Source organism: Leucopleurus acutus, assembly GCF_964270905.1.
Source record: "Leucopleurus acutus genome assembly, chromosome: 4".
Taxonomy (NCBI): domain Eukaryota; kingdom Metazoa; phylum Chordata; class Mammalia; order Artiodactyla; family Delphinidae; genus Leucopleurus; species Leucopleurus acutus.
In genome coordinates, this window is record NC_139146.1 from 6,572,922 (window position 1) to 6,589,186 (window position 16,265).

A 16,265-nucleotide genomic window follows, 5' to 3' on the forward strand; every position below is an offset into this window, starting at 1 on the left:
AAGGGCAAGGCTAGAATCAGGAGGGTATGAAACAGTTTGCAAGACAGCTGATGAGAGACTGAGTTAACATTTAAAAGAAAAGAATAATAGACTTGATAAATAGCAAGGAAGAGTCACTGACAGGACTCGATAATTAATCTGACATAGGGAAACTAATTGGGGAAGGTTCTGGCATGACTCTTAAGCTTCTGTTTGGGAATTAGAGCCACTGAAAAGAACACTCAAGAAAAATAACAAATTCAGGGAAAATATGATTAGTTGAATTCATAAAATGATGTACTTGAAACGTTTCTCAGAAATCTAGGTCAATATTTAGTAAATTATTTAATATGTACCTACTAAGCTCCATAAACATTAATATGAGTGGTCTGGGTTAGAAAGAGAGATGTAGTAGCTATTACTGAAAAGGTTGGGTCAAAATTATAGAAGGGTTGTTAATGCTAAATAAAAAATATTTTGAAGGATTGGTCACAAAGACATTGATGTCTAAGAGAAAGACAAGGAGGATCAATTTTTTTTTTAACTAAGAGAATAAAAAGAGAAGTAGGAGAAGAATCAGAACATACTGTTATGGCATCTGTGGCTTCAGAATATTTAAAAAGAAAGAGTGTCAAACTCACTTGAAACTTCAAGTAAGACAAAGAGAACTTCCCACTGAAGTTAGCAATCAGGTCATTGTCTGCCTTTGCCAGTAGAGTCGGTGTAGTTGCTACACTGCAGTGACCTGTGAATCGTGGGTGGGGACATGAAAACTATTCTTCCAAGATGTGTGCCTGAGATGGAAAGAAAAAAGGCATCAGAAGTCATTTAAGAGCCAGAGACTTGAATAGGTTACAGTATAACAGAAAGAAACTGGTAGAGAGGTAGTGATTCCATTAGAGGAAAAAGAGGATATGATAAATAGAATACTTTTCGTGAGCTGGGAATTGGATGGTGTACATACACCTCAGTCTTCACTATAGGATATTAGAAGGGGAAAGTATTATATAGATGCAGATTTAAGAATGAAGTGGATAGATTTGTAGAATTTTTTAATAAGGAAACAAATGTTTGGAAAGGTCTCTGAAGAGTATGGGACCTGATGTTACTAGAGATGACTGATAAATAGTACTATGAATTCAACTAAGCTAGAAAACCATGCATTTTTATTTAAACTATGTTTTTAAATACACTTACTTTTTCCCATGTCACTCAATTTTTTCCAGTATAAGATTACGGATTAGGATCAATTCAGTGCTGATGGATTGAATACTGAGCTCCAAAGATTAATGTTATAAATGATTTTGTGTGTTTGTATGTGCATTATATACATGTGTATGTATGTGTATATTTATATACACACATATATACAATATATGTATAGATACATGCATATATATGTATACACACATATTACCAACCAATACTTCAGTGCACAGGGATACTGGACACCCAATAATAATACAAAAGAATTTGAAGAGAATTTTAATATACATTTTATTTGGTAACATGTTTAATAAGTAGTGGTGCTATAGAAAAATAAGTCTTTGGATCACTAGTCAGGGCAATTTCAACTCTGCTACATTCGTACTCACCCAGCTGCCTATTAAATTTATTTCTTGTTATCAGCAGGGTACAGCTAATGAATGTTAACCAAAGGACACTTTTTAGAAAAAGGAAGCTCAAATAAGTCACAGAATTTGAAAAGACTCAGTATGAAACCCAGCACATGAATATGTTCACTGTTCTTTTCAATCACGTACTTTATTTTTTTGACAGATTTCGCTGAGACCCCTTTAAAATGTAGCCTTTGACACTGTAAGAGCCAAAATGTCAATTTAAGATATTCCCCAGTCTTTAATCATTAAAGTCACAGAAGGTCTGCAAAATTATAATAATATTGCTTACCTTACCAAGTTTTCCATATATATTTGTTACTTAAGTAAGTCAGGATTTCTTCACCATTTATTTTAAATTATCCTAAACTTACCATAAATCTCTTGATTTGGGACTTCCTATAGAGAAAGAGAAAGATCATAGAAGGGCCCACATAATACGACTTGGCTGCAAATCATATAGATTTGAAATGATATGCTGAGAGATCGAATGGCTTTGCTAACACATTTTAAAATAAAAAGTCAAATTTTATTGGGAAGGGTTATCTAGGTCAATCGGTTAATTAGAAATAATGAAAAGCCTAAAGCTGAACTTACACATCTATTAATTGGTAGAGTCAAAATATTTTAAGCAAAGACAATCTTAAAACCATATATGTTAAGCAAACCATTTATTAACCAAAATTACAACAGCACTGGATTTATCAAACCCCAAAATCTTCTTGTTATAACAATCTACATACATTTTCGAATTTAAAAGACTTCCTTAAAGCTGTGAATCAAAAAACATAATGGTCAAGGGCTCTCCACCCTCTCTCCCTCCATCTCTTCCTCCCTTCCTTCCTTCCCATCCTCTCTTCCCCCACCCTTTTCTCTCTCTCTCTCTTTCTTTCTAAAGTTTCCAACTCACTGTAAACAAATACTTCTGTAAAATACAAGATGTTCACTACTGATTCCCGCCAATTTCTATAGAATCCCCTTATTTGTGTGACAATGCCCTCATCCTTCCTTTTACAAAAAGCCATGTCTGGGGCTTCCCCTGGTGGTGCAGTGGTTGAGAGTCCGCCTGCCGATGCAGAGGACACGGGTTTGTGCCCCGGTCCGGGAAGATCCCACATGCCGCGGAGCAGCTGCGCCCGTGAGCCATGGCTGCTGAGCCTGCGAATCCGGAGCCTGTGCTCCGCAACGGGAGAGGCCACAACAGTGAGAGGCCCGCGTACCGCAAAAAACAAACAAACAAACAAACACTGGATCCAGAGAGAAGCTCAGTTCTCTCTTTTTCTATGAATTTAACTGAACAGAGAAGTTTTCTTATATCCCTTCTACTTATATTCTTGAATAAATGGAATCTCAGCCTTGGCCCTTTCTATGGTAACCTTCACCACATGCCAATTGTCTAAACTCCTTGGAGGAGCAAAATCTCACAGCACATAGGATGTGAGTACGGCAAAAAAAAAAAAAAAAAAAAAGCCATGTCTGTAATTGCCCCGTCCTTGTCACCAATAGTATCAAAATCTGTGAAGAGTCAGAGATTTTATCCTTGCAAGCTCGCAAGTTAACCTGCCAAATTTCATAGAGGCTGGGGGAAGACATGAGGCTCCTGGGTCAAAGACAAAGGACTTACTACGCAGAGCACAGTAAGCAGCAGAGCAGCATATCTGCCTCAGTTTCCATTGTCCCGGGTCCCACAGGGAAACATAAATGGATCCCGATGGGTGTCCTTAGAGGAAGGAACACTAGGCTTAGGGAACCGAGATCTTTCATAATAGGGAATAATCTTTAATAGAGAATAGTCTTTACTTCCTCTTATGGGAGTTATTATCTTTATTATCCCAGACAATAAGCATGCCTGTTCTTTGCTCTAGAGGGAGACACTATCTTTAACTTCAAGGCTTTTTGCTATACAAACATACTTAAAATGGGAGGAACAAAAGCAATCAACGATTCTGCTCACAGAAATGTAAAAAAAGGTGAGACCCATTGACAATTGGCTAACAACAGTGGGATTCTGACTTGGATTTTTTCAAATAATTGCTAGGTGACTGGGATTTTTACCATTCTGCCATATTCCTCTAACTGAACATAGTGTTCCATGTCCTTTAACCTCAAGAGAATGGGTCTTACCTACTGTTATATGTCTTTTTTGCTGTCAAGGGATACATCCATCTATAAAATCTAGGGCAACTAGGACACTTCTAGACAATGGTTAATTCTGTTTACTTGACTCTGTCCCACAGAGAATGTAGGTGTTGTTTATATATTTACTTTCTGAAGTTTTTTTGTGTGTGTTATTTTGCCTTGGTTTTTTTAAAGAGTTGACATCCTCAGCATATTTCTTTATGTAAGAATCAATCATTTAGGGACTTCCCTGGTGGTGCAGTGGTTAAGAATCCTCCTGCCAATGCAGGGGACACGGGTTCGAGCTCTGGTCCAGGAAGATCCCACATGCCGCGGAGCAACTAAGCCCATGCGCCACAACTACTGAACCTGCGCTCTAGAGCCTGCGAGCCACAACTACTGGGCCCACACGCCTAGAGCCCGTGCTCTGCAACAAGAGAAGCTACCACAATGAGAAGCCCGCGCACCGCAACGAAGAGTAGCCCCTGCTCACTGCAACTAGAGAAAGCCCGCGTGCAGCAACGAAGACCCAATGCAGCCAAAAATAAAAATAAATTTATTTAAAAAAAAATCAACCATTCAATAGAAGATCCTTACACAGCTCTATATAATCTAGATGTCTTTGCTGTGTTTTAACTTTGTTCATTCTCTTTTCCCTAATCATAACTCTGGCTCTTTCTGCAGCCAGACCAGTCTCAATGATGAGAATTTATGAAGGTGTGTATTTAGATGAGAATTTATGAAGGTGTGTATTTAGATGAGAATTTATGAAGGTGTGTATTTAACTGTATAGCGTTTATTTTTTCTATTGCTTTATCTTGTTATATGACCCATTATATTTAACTATACTTTATTATTAATGTGTTTTTATTAGTTTCTGAGCAGCAGGGATAAAGGGATAATGGCTGCCTAATTTCTCTGATACATTGGCTAGTAGAGCACTGGTATATTAAGAAGATAAATAAGCATTGTTTGGTTGTTTGATTATGTTGCAGTGTTTTGTAATATTCAGAGAAAGCAGAGAAACTTGAAAGAAAACAAAAGTCTTCTACTGAAATGATACAATTCTCATTTCTTAAAAAGAAAGTAGGCTTGTGTTTGTTTCGTCTGCCAAATGGCTACATATTCTAATTCTAAGCCATATTAGGGCTCTGTGGAGCATAAACTCTATACTTCAGTTGTTTTAACCTTGAATTAGAAATGAGATACCATGGATCAGAGAAATATCCAAAAACACCATTTATGATGAAAGTGAGTTTGAAAAAGCAAGATTGGAAATTTAGGCTGCAGCTAGAAAAGACAGAAAACAGTACCAAAATATTTCTTCTAAAACTTGAGTAACACTACTGCATTTATTCCATTAAAAAACAATTTATATTTTATTTAAAAAATGTATTATCTATATAAATTATGAAAGTAGCACATGTTTATTTAGCTTGCTTATTTAGTAGCACGTTTATTTAGCTAGCAAATCCATTCAAAGTGTAAGGCAAATGTTCCTAATCTCCTTCCACCATACTGAATTAACCAACAATAACAGCACGAAGTGTATTTTTCCATACTTTTATGAATTGTCATATGGACATATATAAAAATGTGAAATGTGTACACATGTATGCATGCTTTGTTACAGTTGTTTACAATAAAGGCTGTTATACACATTTATGCATAAATTTTTAAAATTTATATAAATTTCTGAGCTTAAAAATATAACGGCCTTTTTTCTCATTAAATCAGTATGCATCTAATTCAGATTTGATATAATTACTAAACAACTCTACCATTTATGATTGTTATTTTTTTCTTTTTGCTGCTATAAATATAATAAAATCCATACATATAAAAAATCCTTGTAGTAAAAATTATTGCATATATGTTATGCTTTGGCTATTTATTTCTATAAGGTCATTTTAAAATATGGGATTTCTGGGTCAAATATTATGGTATTTTAAAAGCTATTGACAGATTTTTTTATGCCAATTCCCAGTTTACTTCCAAAGATCTCCCAAATTTCTACTCCATCCATAGAATGAGAATTCTCCCATCACTACATGCTATTCCTTTTTAAAATTTTTGTCAAACTAACATGCTATATTAGTTTAATTTGTATTTCTCTGATTACTAAGATTAAGCATCTTTTCATATGTTGCTGGCCATTTAGACTCCCCTTGTTTAAAGTACTCCCATGTACTTTAGCCAACATTACTGGTTATTTGTCTTTTAATTAGTTTGCATTTGTTATTTTTATGATAAGCATATGTGCATATTTGTTATTTTTATGGTAAGCATTAATTCTTTGTCTATCATTGTGCAAGTATTTCTCAAGTTAACCTTATTCTATATATATACTAGTTTTGGGTATTTTTTGCCATACAATTCAACAAATATATGTAGTGCCATATGCCTTCCAGTTTGCTTATGGAAGCTGAGATTCCTATATTGCATTGAATGATTTACCCATCTCTAATATTTCAAGGTTTTTAATAAATGCTTGTAACATTATAAATATGAGGCAATCAGATTTGTAAAAATGTTTGTGTGGTCTGAATTTGGGGAAGTTTCAGAGCCACTTTGTAACTCCCTTTCTTGTACTTATTTTTCCAGAACTTTGGATTGACAATAGACAAAGCATGTTCATATTCTGGAAATTCAACATTACACTTTCTCCTTGGTTAGGGTCCTTTTCAGTCAAGAGAAAGCCCTAATGACATATTCATACATCTTCCCATCTTTCAAGGGCCTTGATTTTTCAAGATAAGAAGCTATCTGTGAAATGGGATTAATGCACACAAATAGTAAGATTTTCATGTATTGTTTGAGATAAAAGATTGGGTAAGTGAACACTATGAATCAATATGAAATTTCAAGAATTATGATCAAATTCTCAGCTTACATAAAGTTGAGATCTAAAACTAACTTGAATTATGATAGAATAAAGATGGAAAAAAATGCAAAAGAATCTCAATTAAAATCCTGGGCCATCTCTAACTATTATATGCACATGTCTATGCCTATGGTTATGTCTGTATATCTGTATCTATATCATCTATATGTATATAAAAATATATATCTAATACATATCTATCTTATATACCTAATATATATCTATATATAAATATTGATATAAATATATAAGTCTATATCTATCCATACCAGAAGCACCTACGATGTTCTAAATGTTGCACTAGCTGCTTTCATGTTAATCCTTATAACAACCATAAATCACTATGAGAAAAATCCCTTGAACTATTCATGAAAACTTTTTGAATTGTTTATTAATGAATTCACCAATATTGGTGAATTTCAAAGAATTTCATCAGTGAATGGGGTGAGGATCCCCACTAACATTGGGTCAGGGGACCTGGTTACAACCTTCCAATCTTAATTCATAAGTGCAGATAGTAGATAGAGTAGAATTCATCAGGACTGAATGCTTACACACGGTTGAGCTAAGTGTTTTTTGTTTGATTTTTCCTTGATATAAAATAGAGATCTCTAAGGCCTCCCTGGTGGCGCAGTGGTTGAGAGTCCGCCTGCCGATGCAGGGAACACGGGTTCGTGCCCCGGTCCAGGAAGATCCCACATGCCACAGAGCGGCTGGGCCCGTGAGCCATGGCCGCTGAGCCTGCGCGTCTGGAGCCTGTGCTCCGCAACGGGAGAGGCCACAGCAGTGAGAGGCCCGCCTACCTACCGCATAAAAAAAATAAAATAAAATAGAGATGTCTATATGCAGTCTTGTTCTCCCCCAAGAATTTCAGATTTATAACCAAATGAGACCCAGCTTCCTACTGAGTCTTTTTGATCAACTGCTCCTACAGAGTTAGTTATATACATAGCAAAGGCAAGCATTTAAAACTCTAATTAAGGCTCTTTATTCTCTGTTTAAAACTCTGCACTCTTTTTCTTTTACATTTAGACTAAAATATGGATTCCTTACCTTTGTTTAGAAAGCCCTACATCTTCTAACACCAGCTTATCTCTCCCACTCATGTCTTATCACTCTCTTATTTGCTGGGTCTTCTCTAGACACACAGGCCTTTTGATTCCTCAGAAACAGCAAGCTTGTTCCTTCTGACTGGCCTGCAATTATCTCCCCAGGGTTCCTTATCATGTATCAGCCTAAGTACATCCTCTTCAGGAAAGTCCTCCCTGTGAATCCAATCTGAAGTAGACACCAGTCACTTTCCACTGCTTCTTATTTTTAATTCCATGTGTGCCAACATATTTTTGTGTATATATGTTTTGTCTCTTCCAAATAGATCCCTATGAATTTTCCAAAAAAAAAATTTAAAACATTGTCTAGAATTTTACAATTAAGAGATGGAACAGAGATTCAAACACATGTAAACTAAATTCAATGCCCCTCTGTAAACCAGTGTTTTGTGTAGATTGATAAGAAGAACATGGTCAAAAGTGTGAAATGCTGCTAAGAAGAATACTCAAGTGAAATAAACTCTAGGGTTTATATGATTTAGTAAAAACTCATTGTTTGAAATTTGCATAAGCTGCTTATTTCCCTGGAGTGATGGGGGCAGACAGCAGATTGTATTCAACTGAGGTCTGAGGAGTAAACAAGTTTTGAGGGAATCTACGCAGCAGCCACAAAGTTTGCCTAAGAATGAAAGGAAACATCTTAGATAGAAAAGACCTGAGTCTTAGATGTTGATGGGAAGGAACCAAAGGAGATGCTGAGGTCACACGAGTGGTGGGACAGATATTCCATTGAGCCAGGTTCTCATGAAGATGGAAGGAATGTAAGTGAATGAGAAAGGTCAAGAAACCAATTTGCCGTAGTCTGGAGAAAAGATAGACAACAGTGAGTAACAGTAAGTAATTTGGAGCTGAACAGACCTACTTTAAACTTCGGTTAATATGTTTCCCTCACTGCAAAATGAAAGGTCTAATAGCTACTTTAAAGGGTTGTTGTATGGATTCGAGAAAATCAGAGTACAGTACGCGTTGGATTGCTCAGCACGTAGTAGGAACTCAGTAAGTGGTAGGTATCATTATGTAACTGTTAGCCATTTCCCAAGTCATTTCTCCGGTAAGTGCTGACAAAGATTTGAACCTGTAGTACAAAGCCTCATGACTTAATCACCATCTACTCTGCCCTTCAGGATAAAGTTCTCCCTAGAGCTCTTCCTGTGCCTTTATCTTACAAGGGAGCATGTTTTCTCCTACCTGCAAACACAGACATGGCAATGCTACAAACACGGCTGATATGTTTCACCTGAGGTGTCTGAAGGGCAAGGAGAACATGAAATGAGTTAGGAGTGACTCACTGAGGGTATCATTCATAGTGAATAACAAGGTGGGTGCTCCTATTTATCAATACTACAGGATTAACTCACGCTATATAATCTAAGGGCAACGATCTTACTCTTCAAGAAAACGATTCAATTTTAGGCTGTCATATTTGTCCCTGTAATAAATATTTCCTTGGTAGCAAATGAGATTTACTCAAGAAAAGGAAATAATTAAGTTCAAAACAGAGCAGATAGGTAGCATCTTCTGCATCTTCTTTGGCCCTGCTTTCACCCTGCTTGTTATTATATCTTCCACATACATGTTTTCTCTTCTTCCTAGGAGTATGGACTTTCAAATCAGTCCCATCGGATCAATTCCTTGATCTACACTCTATTATAAAATTTTGGAATTTTTGACAGTTTACATAGCCTGTATGAGCCTCAGGTTATTCATCTATAATAAGTGGAAATAAAATCTGCATCACAGTCAAGCTGATAAAATGAAATGGAATAATGCAAGTTTCATGCCTTGTATACAGGAGGCAAGCTGCATACCCTGGATAGAGTCACCTTTATCCTTTCTTGGTCCATTTTTTCCTAATCATGGGATTTTAACTATGCCTTCAATGAAGACAACTCTCAAAAGCGTATTTCTAGCTTCATATTTTCAATTGCATACTTTTTTATTCTTCAAAGACAAAGCAAATACTATACCCCGAATCATAGCTTTTATTAGCAAGCCATAACAACAAATTTTCTCCTTTAAATCTTCTAGTATCTTATTTTTCTCATGATGTTTTTCAGTTTTACCCTAATCCGTTTCCAGATATCGACTGTGTAAATCAGAATCCAGGCCCAAATCATTTTTAATCAGACATAAGTATTAATCCAATGACTGCTATCATACCAGGTTGGCACCTCGGAAATGTCTTGACAGAAGAAGTTACATAAAACCTAGCAAATATATTTATTTTTTCCTCTCCCGTTGCGGAGCACAGGCTCCGGACGTGCAGGCTCAGCGGCCATGGCTCACGGGCCCAGCCGCTCCGCGGCATGTGGGGTCTTCCCAGACTGGGGCACGAACCCGTGTCCCCTTCATCCGCAGGCGGACTCTCAACCACTGCGCCACCAGGGAAGCCCTATTTATTAATTATAGTTACCAATGAAAACTAAAATGTAGATTTGATGATGGATTTTGTCAGTTATCAACATGCTAATTATATCCACAAGATCACCACTGAAAATACCTTTGACTATTCTAGAATCATATACTCAAGGGAAAAAAAGACATTATACATTTTAACTGCCATTCAATATTTACATGGGTTTGTTGTGCTTGTTTCTTTTCACGAAAAGCAGTCACCCCATTTATATAATCAAATAATTTTGAGATAAAGCATATCTATTTTTTTATCAGTCAAATTTTTCAGGGGAAATAATCTATTTTTCTATTTATTTCTACAATGCCATATCTAGAATTACCATTTATTTCCTATAATATATTTATTTTCTATTCATAACATATAATTCCTTCATCATGAGCTTATGATTATCAGCATGTTTCGTATTTATCAGCCCTTACACTGCCATTCATAAAAACTAAAAAAATTGCATTTTCACTTAAAGAACCTAATAGCACACAATACTTCTTGTATTGATGGTCAATGTCATGCTACTTCTAACTATATATATAAAGTCAAACAAATTTGGATGTGACATACTGCTTCTCAAGTCTATATTCCATAAAATATTCATCATGATTTTTTATTTAATAAATTTATTTATTTATTTATTTTTGGCTGCATTGAGTCTTTGCTGCTGCACGCGGGCTTTCTCTAGTTGTGGCAAGTGGGGGCTACTCTTTGTTGCAGTGCGCGGGCTTCTCATGGCGGTGGCTTCTCTTGCTGCAGAGCACAGGCTCTAGGCATGCAGGCTTCAGTAGTTATGGCATGCAGGCTCAGTAGTTGTGGCTCGCGGGCTGTAGAGTGCAGGCTCAGAAGTTGTGGTGCACGGGCTTAGTTGCTCCATGGCATTCATCATGATATTTTTCTGATCTCTATCTTCATTTTAGATATTTTTCTGGCATGTAAAGATTATTAGTAAAGTGCTTTCATAGATACTGAAGAAAGAAACTCTATACATAGATAACGTTATTAAATAAGGGAGTATTTATTTTAAATCGAAAAATCTTATTTAAAATGTGGTTAAATGTGGTTTAAATGTGGTTCTAATAACTAAACAAAAATGTTTTTTGTTTATTAAGCCAAACAAAAAATGTTTTCATTTAACAAATGTTATATATACTGCTAACTTCACAAACTTTAATATATCTAACATTATATATTGAAATCAACTCTAATCCCTGATTTAAGTGTAAAAGATAGATTTATTTTTACAAAACTTTGCTCCTTTCTAAAAACAACTCATAATGTATTCAGATTAAAACACAAAATATGGGGGAAAAAACTATAATTTTATGTCTGTATGAAATCGGAAGTACAATGAGAAAAATATTCTTTATCAGTTAAATATTTTTCATTGGTTAAATTAAACAAGGAATTCACATGAGGTTCTAACTGGTTTCATTAAACACAATCATTTTATATTAATTTATTGTTTAAAATGGTCAAGGGACTTCCCTGGGGGTCCAGTGGTAAAGAATCCGCCTTACAATGCAGGGGACATGAGTTTGATCCCTAGTCGGGGAACTAAGATCCCACATGCCACAGGGCAACTAAGCCCACACGCCACAACTACTGAGCTCACACGCCTCAACAAGAGAGCCTGAGTGCTGCAAACTACAAAGCCCACATGCTCTGGAACCCGCGCCACAACTGCAGAGCCCACGCACCCTGGAGCCTGCGTGCCACAACTAGAGAAGAGAAAAAAACCTCACACCACAACTATAGAGAAGCCCGCGTGCAGAAACGAAGAGACCATGCACTGCAATGAAAGATCCCATGTGCCTCAGCGAAGATCCCACGTGCCACAACTAAAGACCCAACACAGCCAAAAATAAATAAAATAAAATCTAAAATAAATAAAGTGGTCAAGTCAGTTTCACTAGATACCTACCCTAATCCTTAATGTTTATGGTGCTTAAAAATTGGATTTGCTTCAGAGGTTTCTGGATCCTTATTTTTCAAGAGACATGGTTAAGAAAAATATATTTGCCTGAAGTATACAGCATATCAGTAGGGAATAAAAGTAGTACTATGCACACACAACGTTAATAAAAGTAATTAATTAGAATATTGATTATCAAAGAAGCAATTAATTAAGTGTAAAATGCTGGCTTCAATTTTGTAAAAATAAAGTGTTTCCTGTTTCTATTGGGAGAAACAAACAAATGGGCGATACTGTAGGTATGTTTTCTTTTGCTTAAAGAAGCAAAAATTATGGGTATGAATTAAACTTCTGAAATGATAATTAAGTCATAGAGCTGGCTCCTATCGAAACTACATACAGTGTTATCCAATCATAATATACAATGATAATGAAAATCATTCTTCAAAATTAATATTTACATGTATGCTTTATTATTATAAATGTCTATTTCAAAGACGGTAATATCGACGATAATACCATTGGCTTTCTTTATCTATATATGAAAATTTAGATAAACCTGAGATGTATGTCTTACACTAGGATCATAATTCTCTGAAATAATTTCTTGACTTTGATAAACTATGAGATCCACCAGGGCATGAAATCTGTTCATTGTTGTTTTACAGTTATAGCTCTAACTTTTAGCATTGTGTCCAAACCAAAAAGACACTAAATAAATATATATTAAACGAATGTATGAATTTGGAAATGATACCTCATTTATTTGATTTTATTTATTAAGGATTTTAACAATATATGCATTACATGAAGCCTCAATTATTATACTAAAACATTAGTTTAGAAAGAGAAAGAAACACGGGGATCAATAACTACCTTAAATAACACTTAAAAAGGAACTATGACTCGAAATTTCCAAGTTCAAGTCTATATGGGCCCAGCCCCAAGAGACAAAGAAGCCCTTCCTGAAGATATGTAATTAAAAAGGGTTTCGAGAGAAGTTCCAACTTTCCATAGAAATAAACTCCACAAAATTACAGCTATCCAGTTATAGCTGGTTTCACAGGCTCTCTAGAAGGAACTCACTTTTTGTTCTACAAACATTTAGACTCCATTTTAAGATGTCACTTTTGTTGTTCCACCTCCCAATTTAAGGCAGCAACTGAAAAATTGGGACATATTTCTTCAGTTTTTTGATTTATAATCAGCATTTTCTTTGTTGGACAAATGCCCAGTTCTTGCCTACTAAAATAGTAAGGGAAACAGGGAATTATTAGCTTATGTTGATTGTTTAAGCCTAAATAATACCCAGGCTAAAAAATCCAAGTAACAATGTAAAAGTTCATTTAATAAGGGTAAGAACCAAGTTAGAAGATCACAGGAAAAGGCACTTTGTCTCTCAAAAAAATTTTTTAAAAGCTATGGATATGGAAGTTCTATATTTAGTTTTTTAATGAATGTCCATACTGTTCTCCATAGTGGCTGTATCAATTTACATTCCCACCAACAGTGTAAGAGGGTTTGGTACAGCTGAACGAGACGCAGAAGTACAAACAGACATGTGGACACGGGGTTGGGGAGCGTGGGATGAATAGGGAGAGTAGGACTGACATAAATATACTACCATGTGTAAAATACATAGCTAGTGGGGACCTGCTGTATAGCACAGGGAGCTCAGCTCGGTGCTCTGTGATGACCTAGATGGGTGGGATGGGGGATGGGGGGAGGGAGGTCCAAGAGGGAGGGGATATATGTATACATACAGCTGATTCACTTCTTTGTACAGCAGAAACTAACACACCATTGTAAAGCAACTATACTCCAATAAAAATAAATAATAAAGAAAGAAAACACAAGAGATAGCTTCCAAAAAAAATAAATAAATAAAGCTATTGATAACAATTTTGTGGTAGCACCTCTGGTTGTCTTGCAGAACTCTGACAAGCCCTGGGGAATCCTCGAAGCCAGATTATGCCCCAGCCCAATCTGATACCCTCTTATTTTTCCTATGTGAAAATATAAAATGTAACTATCAATAATTGCTTTTTTAATAAACATGCCTAAATTTACTCCATCAAAGGAGAGCTGCTCTTTAAAATGGATATCTTGGGAGAGGGCCTATTTGTTCCATCACCAAAAAATTTGGAAAACCTCTTTTACTGTATTTTCTTGCAAATACGTGAGTCATGCAGAAACAAAAATCAATCTTAGAACTATGAAAAACACAGACTATTTGGGGGCTAAAAATGGCATGGCCCGATTCCATCACTTACATTTTTCATGAGTTTTGGTTCCAAATAAGCTCCATCTTTTTTCTCACATGAAATCCTAATTTAAAGTATAAAAGTCCAGCACTACCAGATGAGTCAATAAAATATACCACAAACTATAAAGCTACTTCCTAAAGAGGTTTTCCAGAATGCCTAAAAATATGGGACTATCACTGGATTGGGACTATAAACTCCCAAGTGACTACTAGGATACAGACTTAAAATCATACATACCTATTTTTATTTTTTATTTATTTATTTATTTTTTGCGGTACGCGGGCCTCTCACTGCTGTGGCCTCTCCCGCTGTGGAGCACAGGCTCCGGACGCGCAGGCTCAGCGGTCATGGCTCACGGGCTTAGCCGCTCCGCGGCACGTGGGATCCTCCCGGACTGGGGCACAAACCCGCGTCCCCTGCATCGGCAGGCAGACTCTCAACCACTGCGCCACCAGGGAAGCCCATTCATACTTATGTTTTAATTGCACTTTATAAATCATGAGTGTACAGTAAATGATAGGATTCCTAACTTTCTTCTTCTGTTAAAATACATAATCTGACATAAATAATAATGTACCCTTAGAAATAATTTTAATTTGTGACTATGCATCTATATTTGAAATGCTTATAGTTCTGAATAGGAGTCAATAAACAAATGCCTGACTCTTCATTGTGCCCATATGATTAATCAGAAGCACAGACACAGGATGACTAAAGGGGTCTTAACTGGGGCTTGTGTCAGGGTCTCTGACAATACGTTGGACCTATCTACACAAATTTCAATATGGTCTTTATAAGGAGTCACTTCTGACACTGATAATAATCTTCTACTAATATTTTAGATGAAACACCAAAGTCTCACCAAAGGAGTTAAAAAGGGATGGTGTTATGTGGAAATGGGCAAGGAGTCACATAGAGCAGAATTATAGCAATGAAAAATTAAAGATTATCTTCAGAGAAAATAAAATAATACATTTTCTTCTTCCTCAAATATAGCTTTAAATTGGAAGTCAAACTATCTTGTAAAAGTATGAAATACTCCAGGCAATTTTCTTAAAATATTAAAATCAACTAAGTAGAGGAAATTATTGGTATGTAATTCATTTTCAATTGCCAAAAACATAAGCAAAACTATTTCCTTCCTGTGTGTTTTCCGAATTTTGAAATGGTTATATTTCCTGAATTAAATGTTTATATTTCCTGATATACTTCTTAATTAAATAGGATAAATAAGCTCAACATATGCCAAGTTGGACCTTAAACACATTTGAGATTTCAGTTTACCTACTGTGTAACATACATCACACTTAAAATTTAACATTAATATATAAGAATACCTTGTACCTAGAAACTATGGGTGCAGTTAGGTCATCTACAGTATAAAACCTCTTGAGCTCACTACTGTAAATTCTCTATTTTTCTGTCATTCAGTGTTAGAGAAGCATAAAATCAAATGCTAGTCTTAAAACCGTCACATGTATGAATCACGGAACCCATCAACAAATATTAATTGAGCACCTACTGTGCACAAGGTCCCATACAGGATACAAAGAGACAGTTCATGACCTCGAATATTACAATATTTATAGTTGGTGAAAAAGACATATACATGGAGTCTGTTAGGTTCTTTTTGGCAATACAGGCTTCCAAAACTATGTGAAAATATTGATATAAATTTCAAACAGGATCATTAGAGCCTTTATAAGTATATCAAGTAAACGAGAGAATACTATAAACTGAAAAGCCTTTAAAACTTTTCTTTCTGTTCTAAACATTAGCTATTACAACATTATTTTCAAAGGATGAATTCCAATTAGAAACTGATCAGTTGTAGGCTTTACTCTGCAAATTCCGTGCATGTTATTGACTAATTGAGTGAAGAAATGTTAAGGAAGAAAAAAAACAAACAATGCAGATGATTCAAATTTGGCCCTTGATAACACAGGCAATGAGTTATTTTATAGATTAAAACC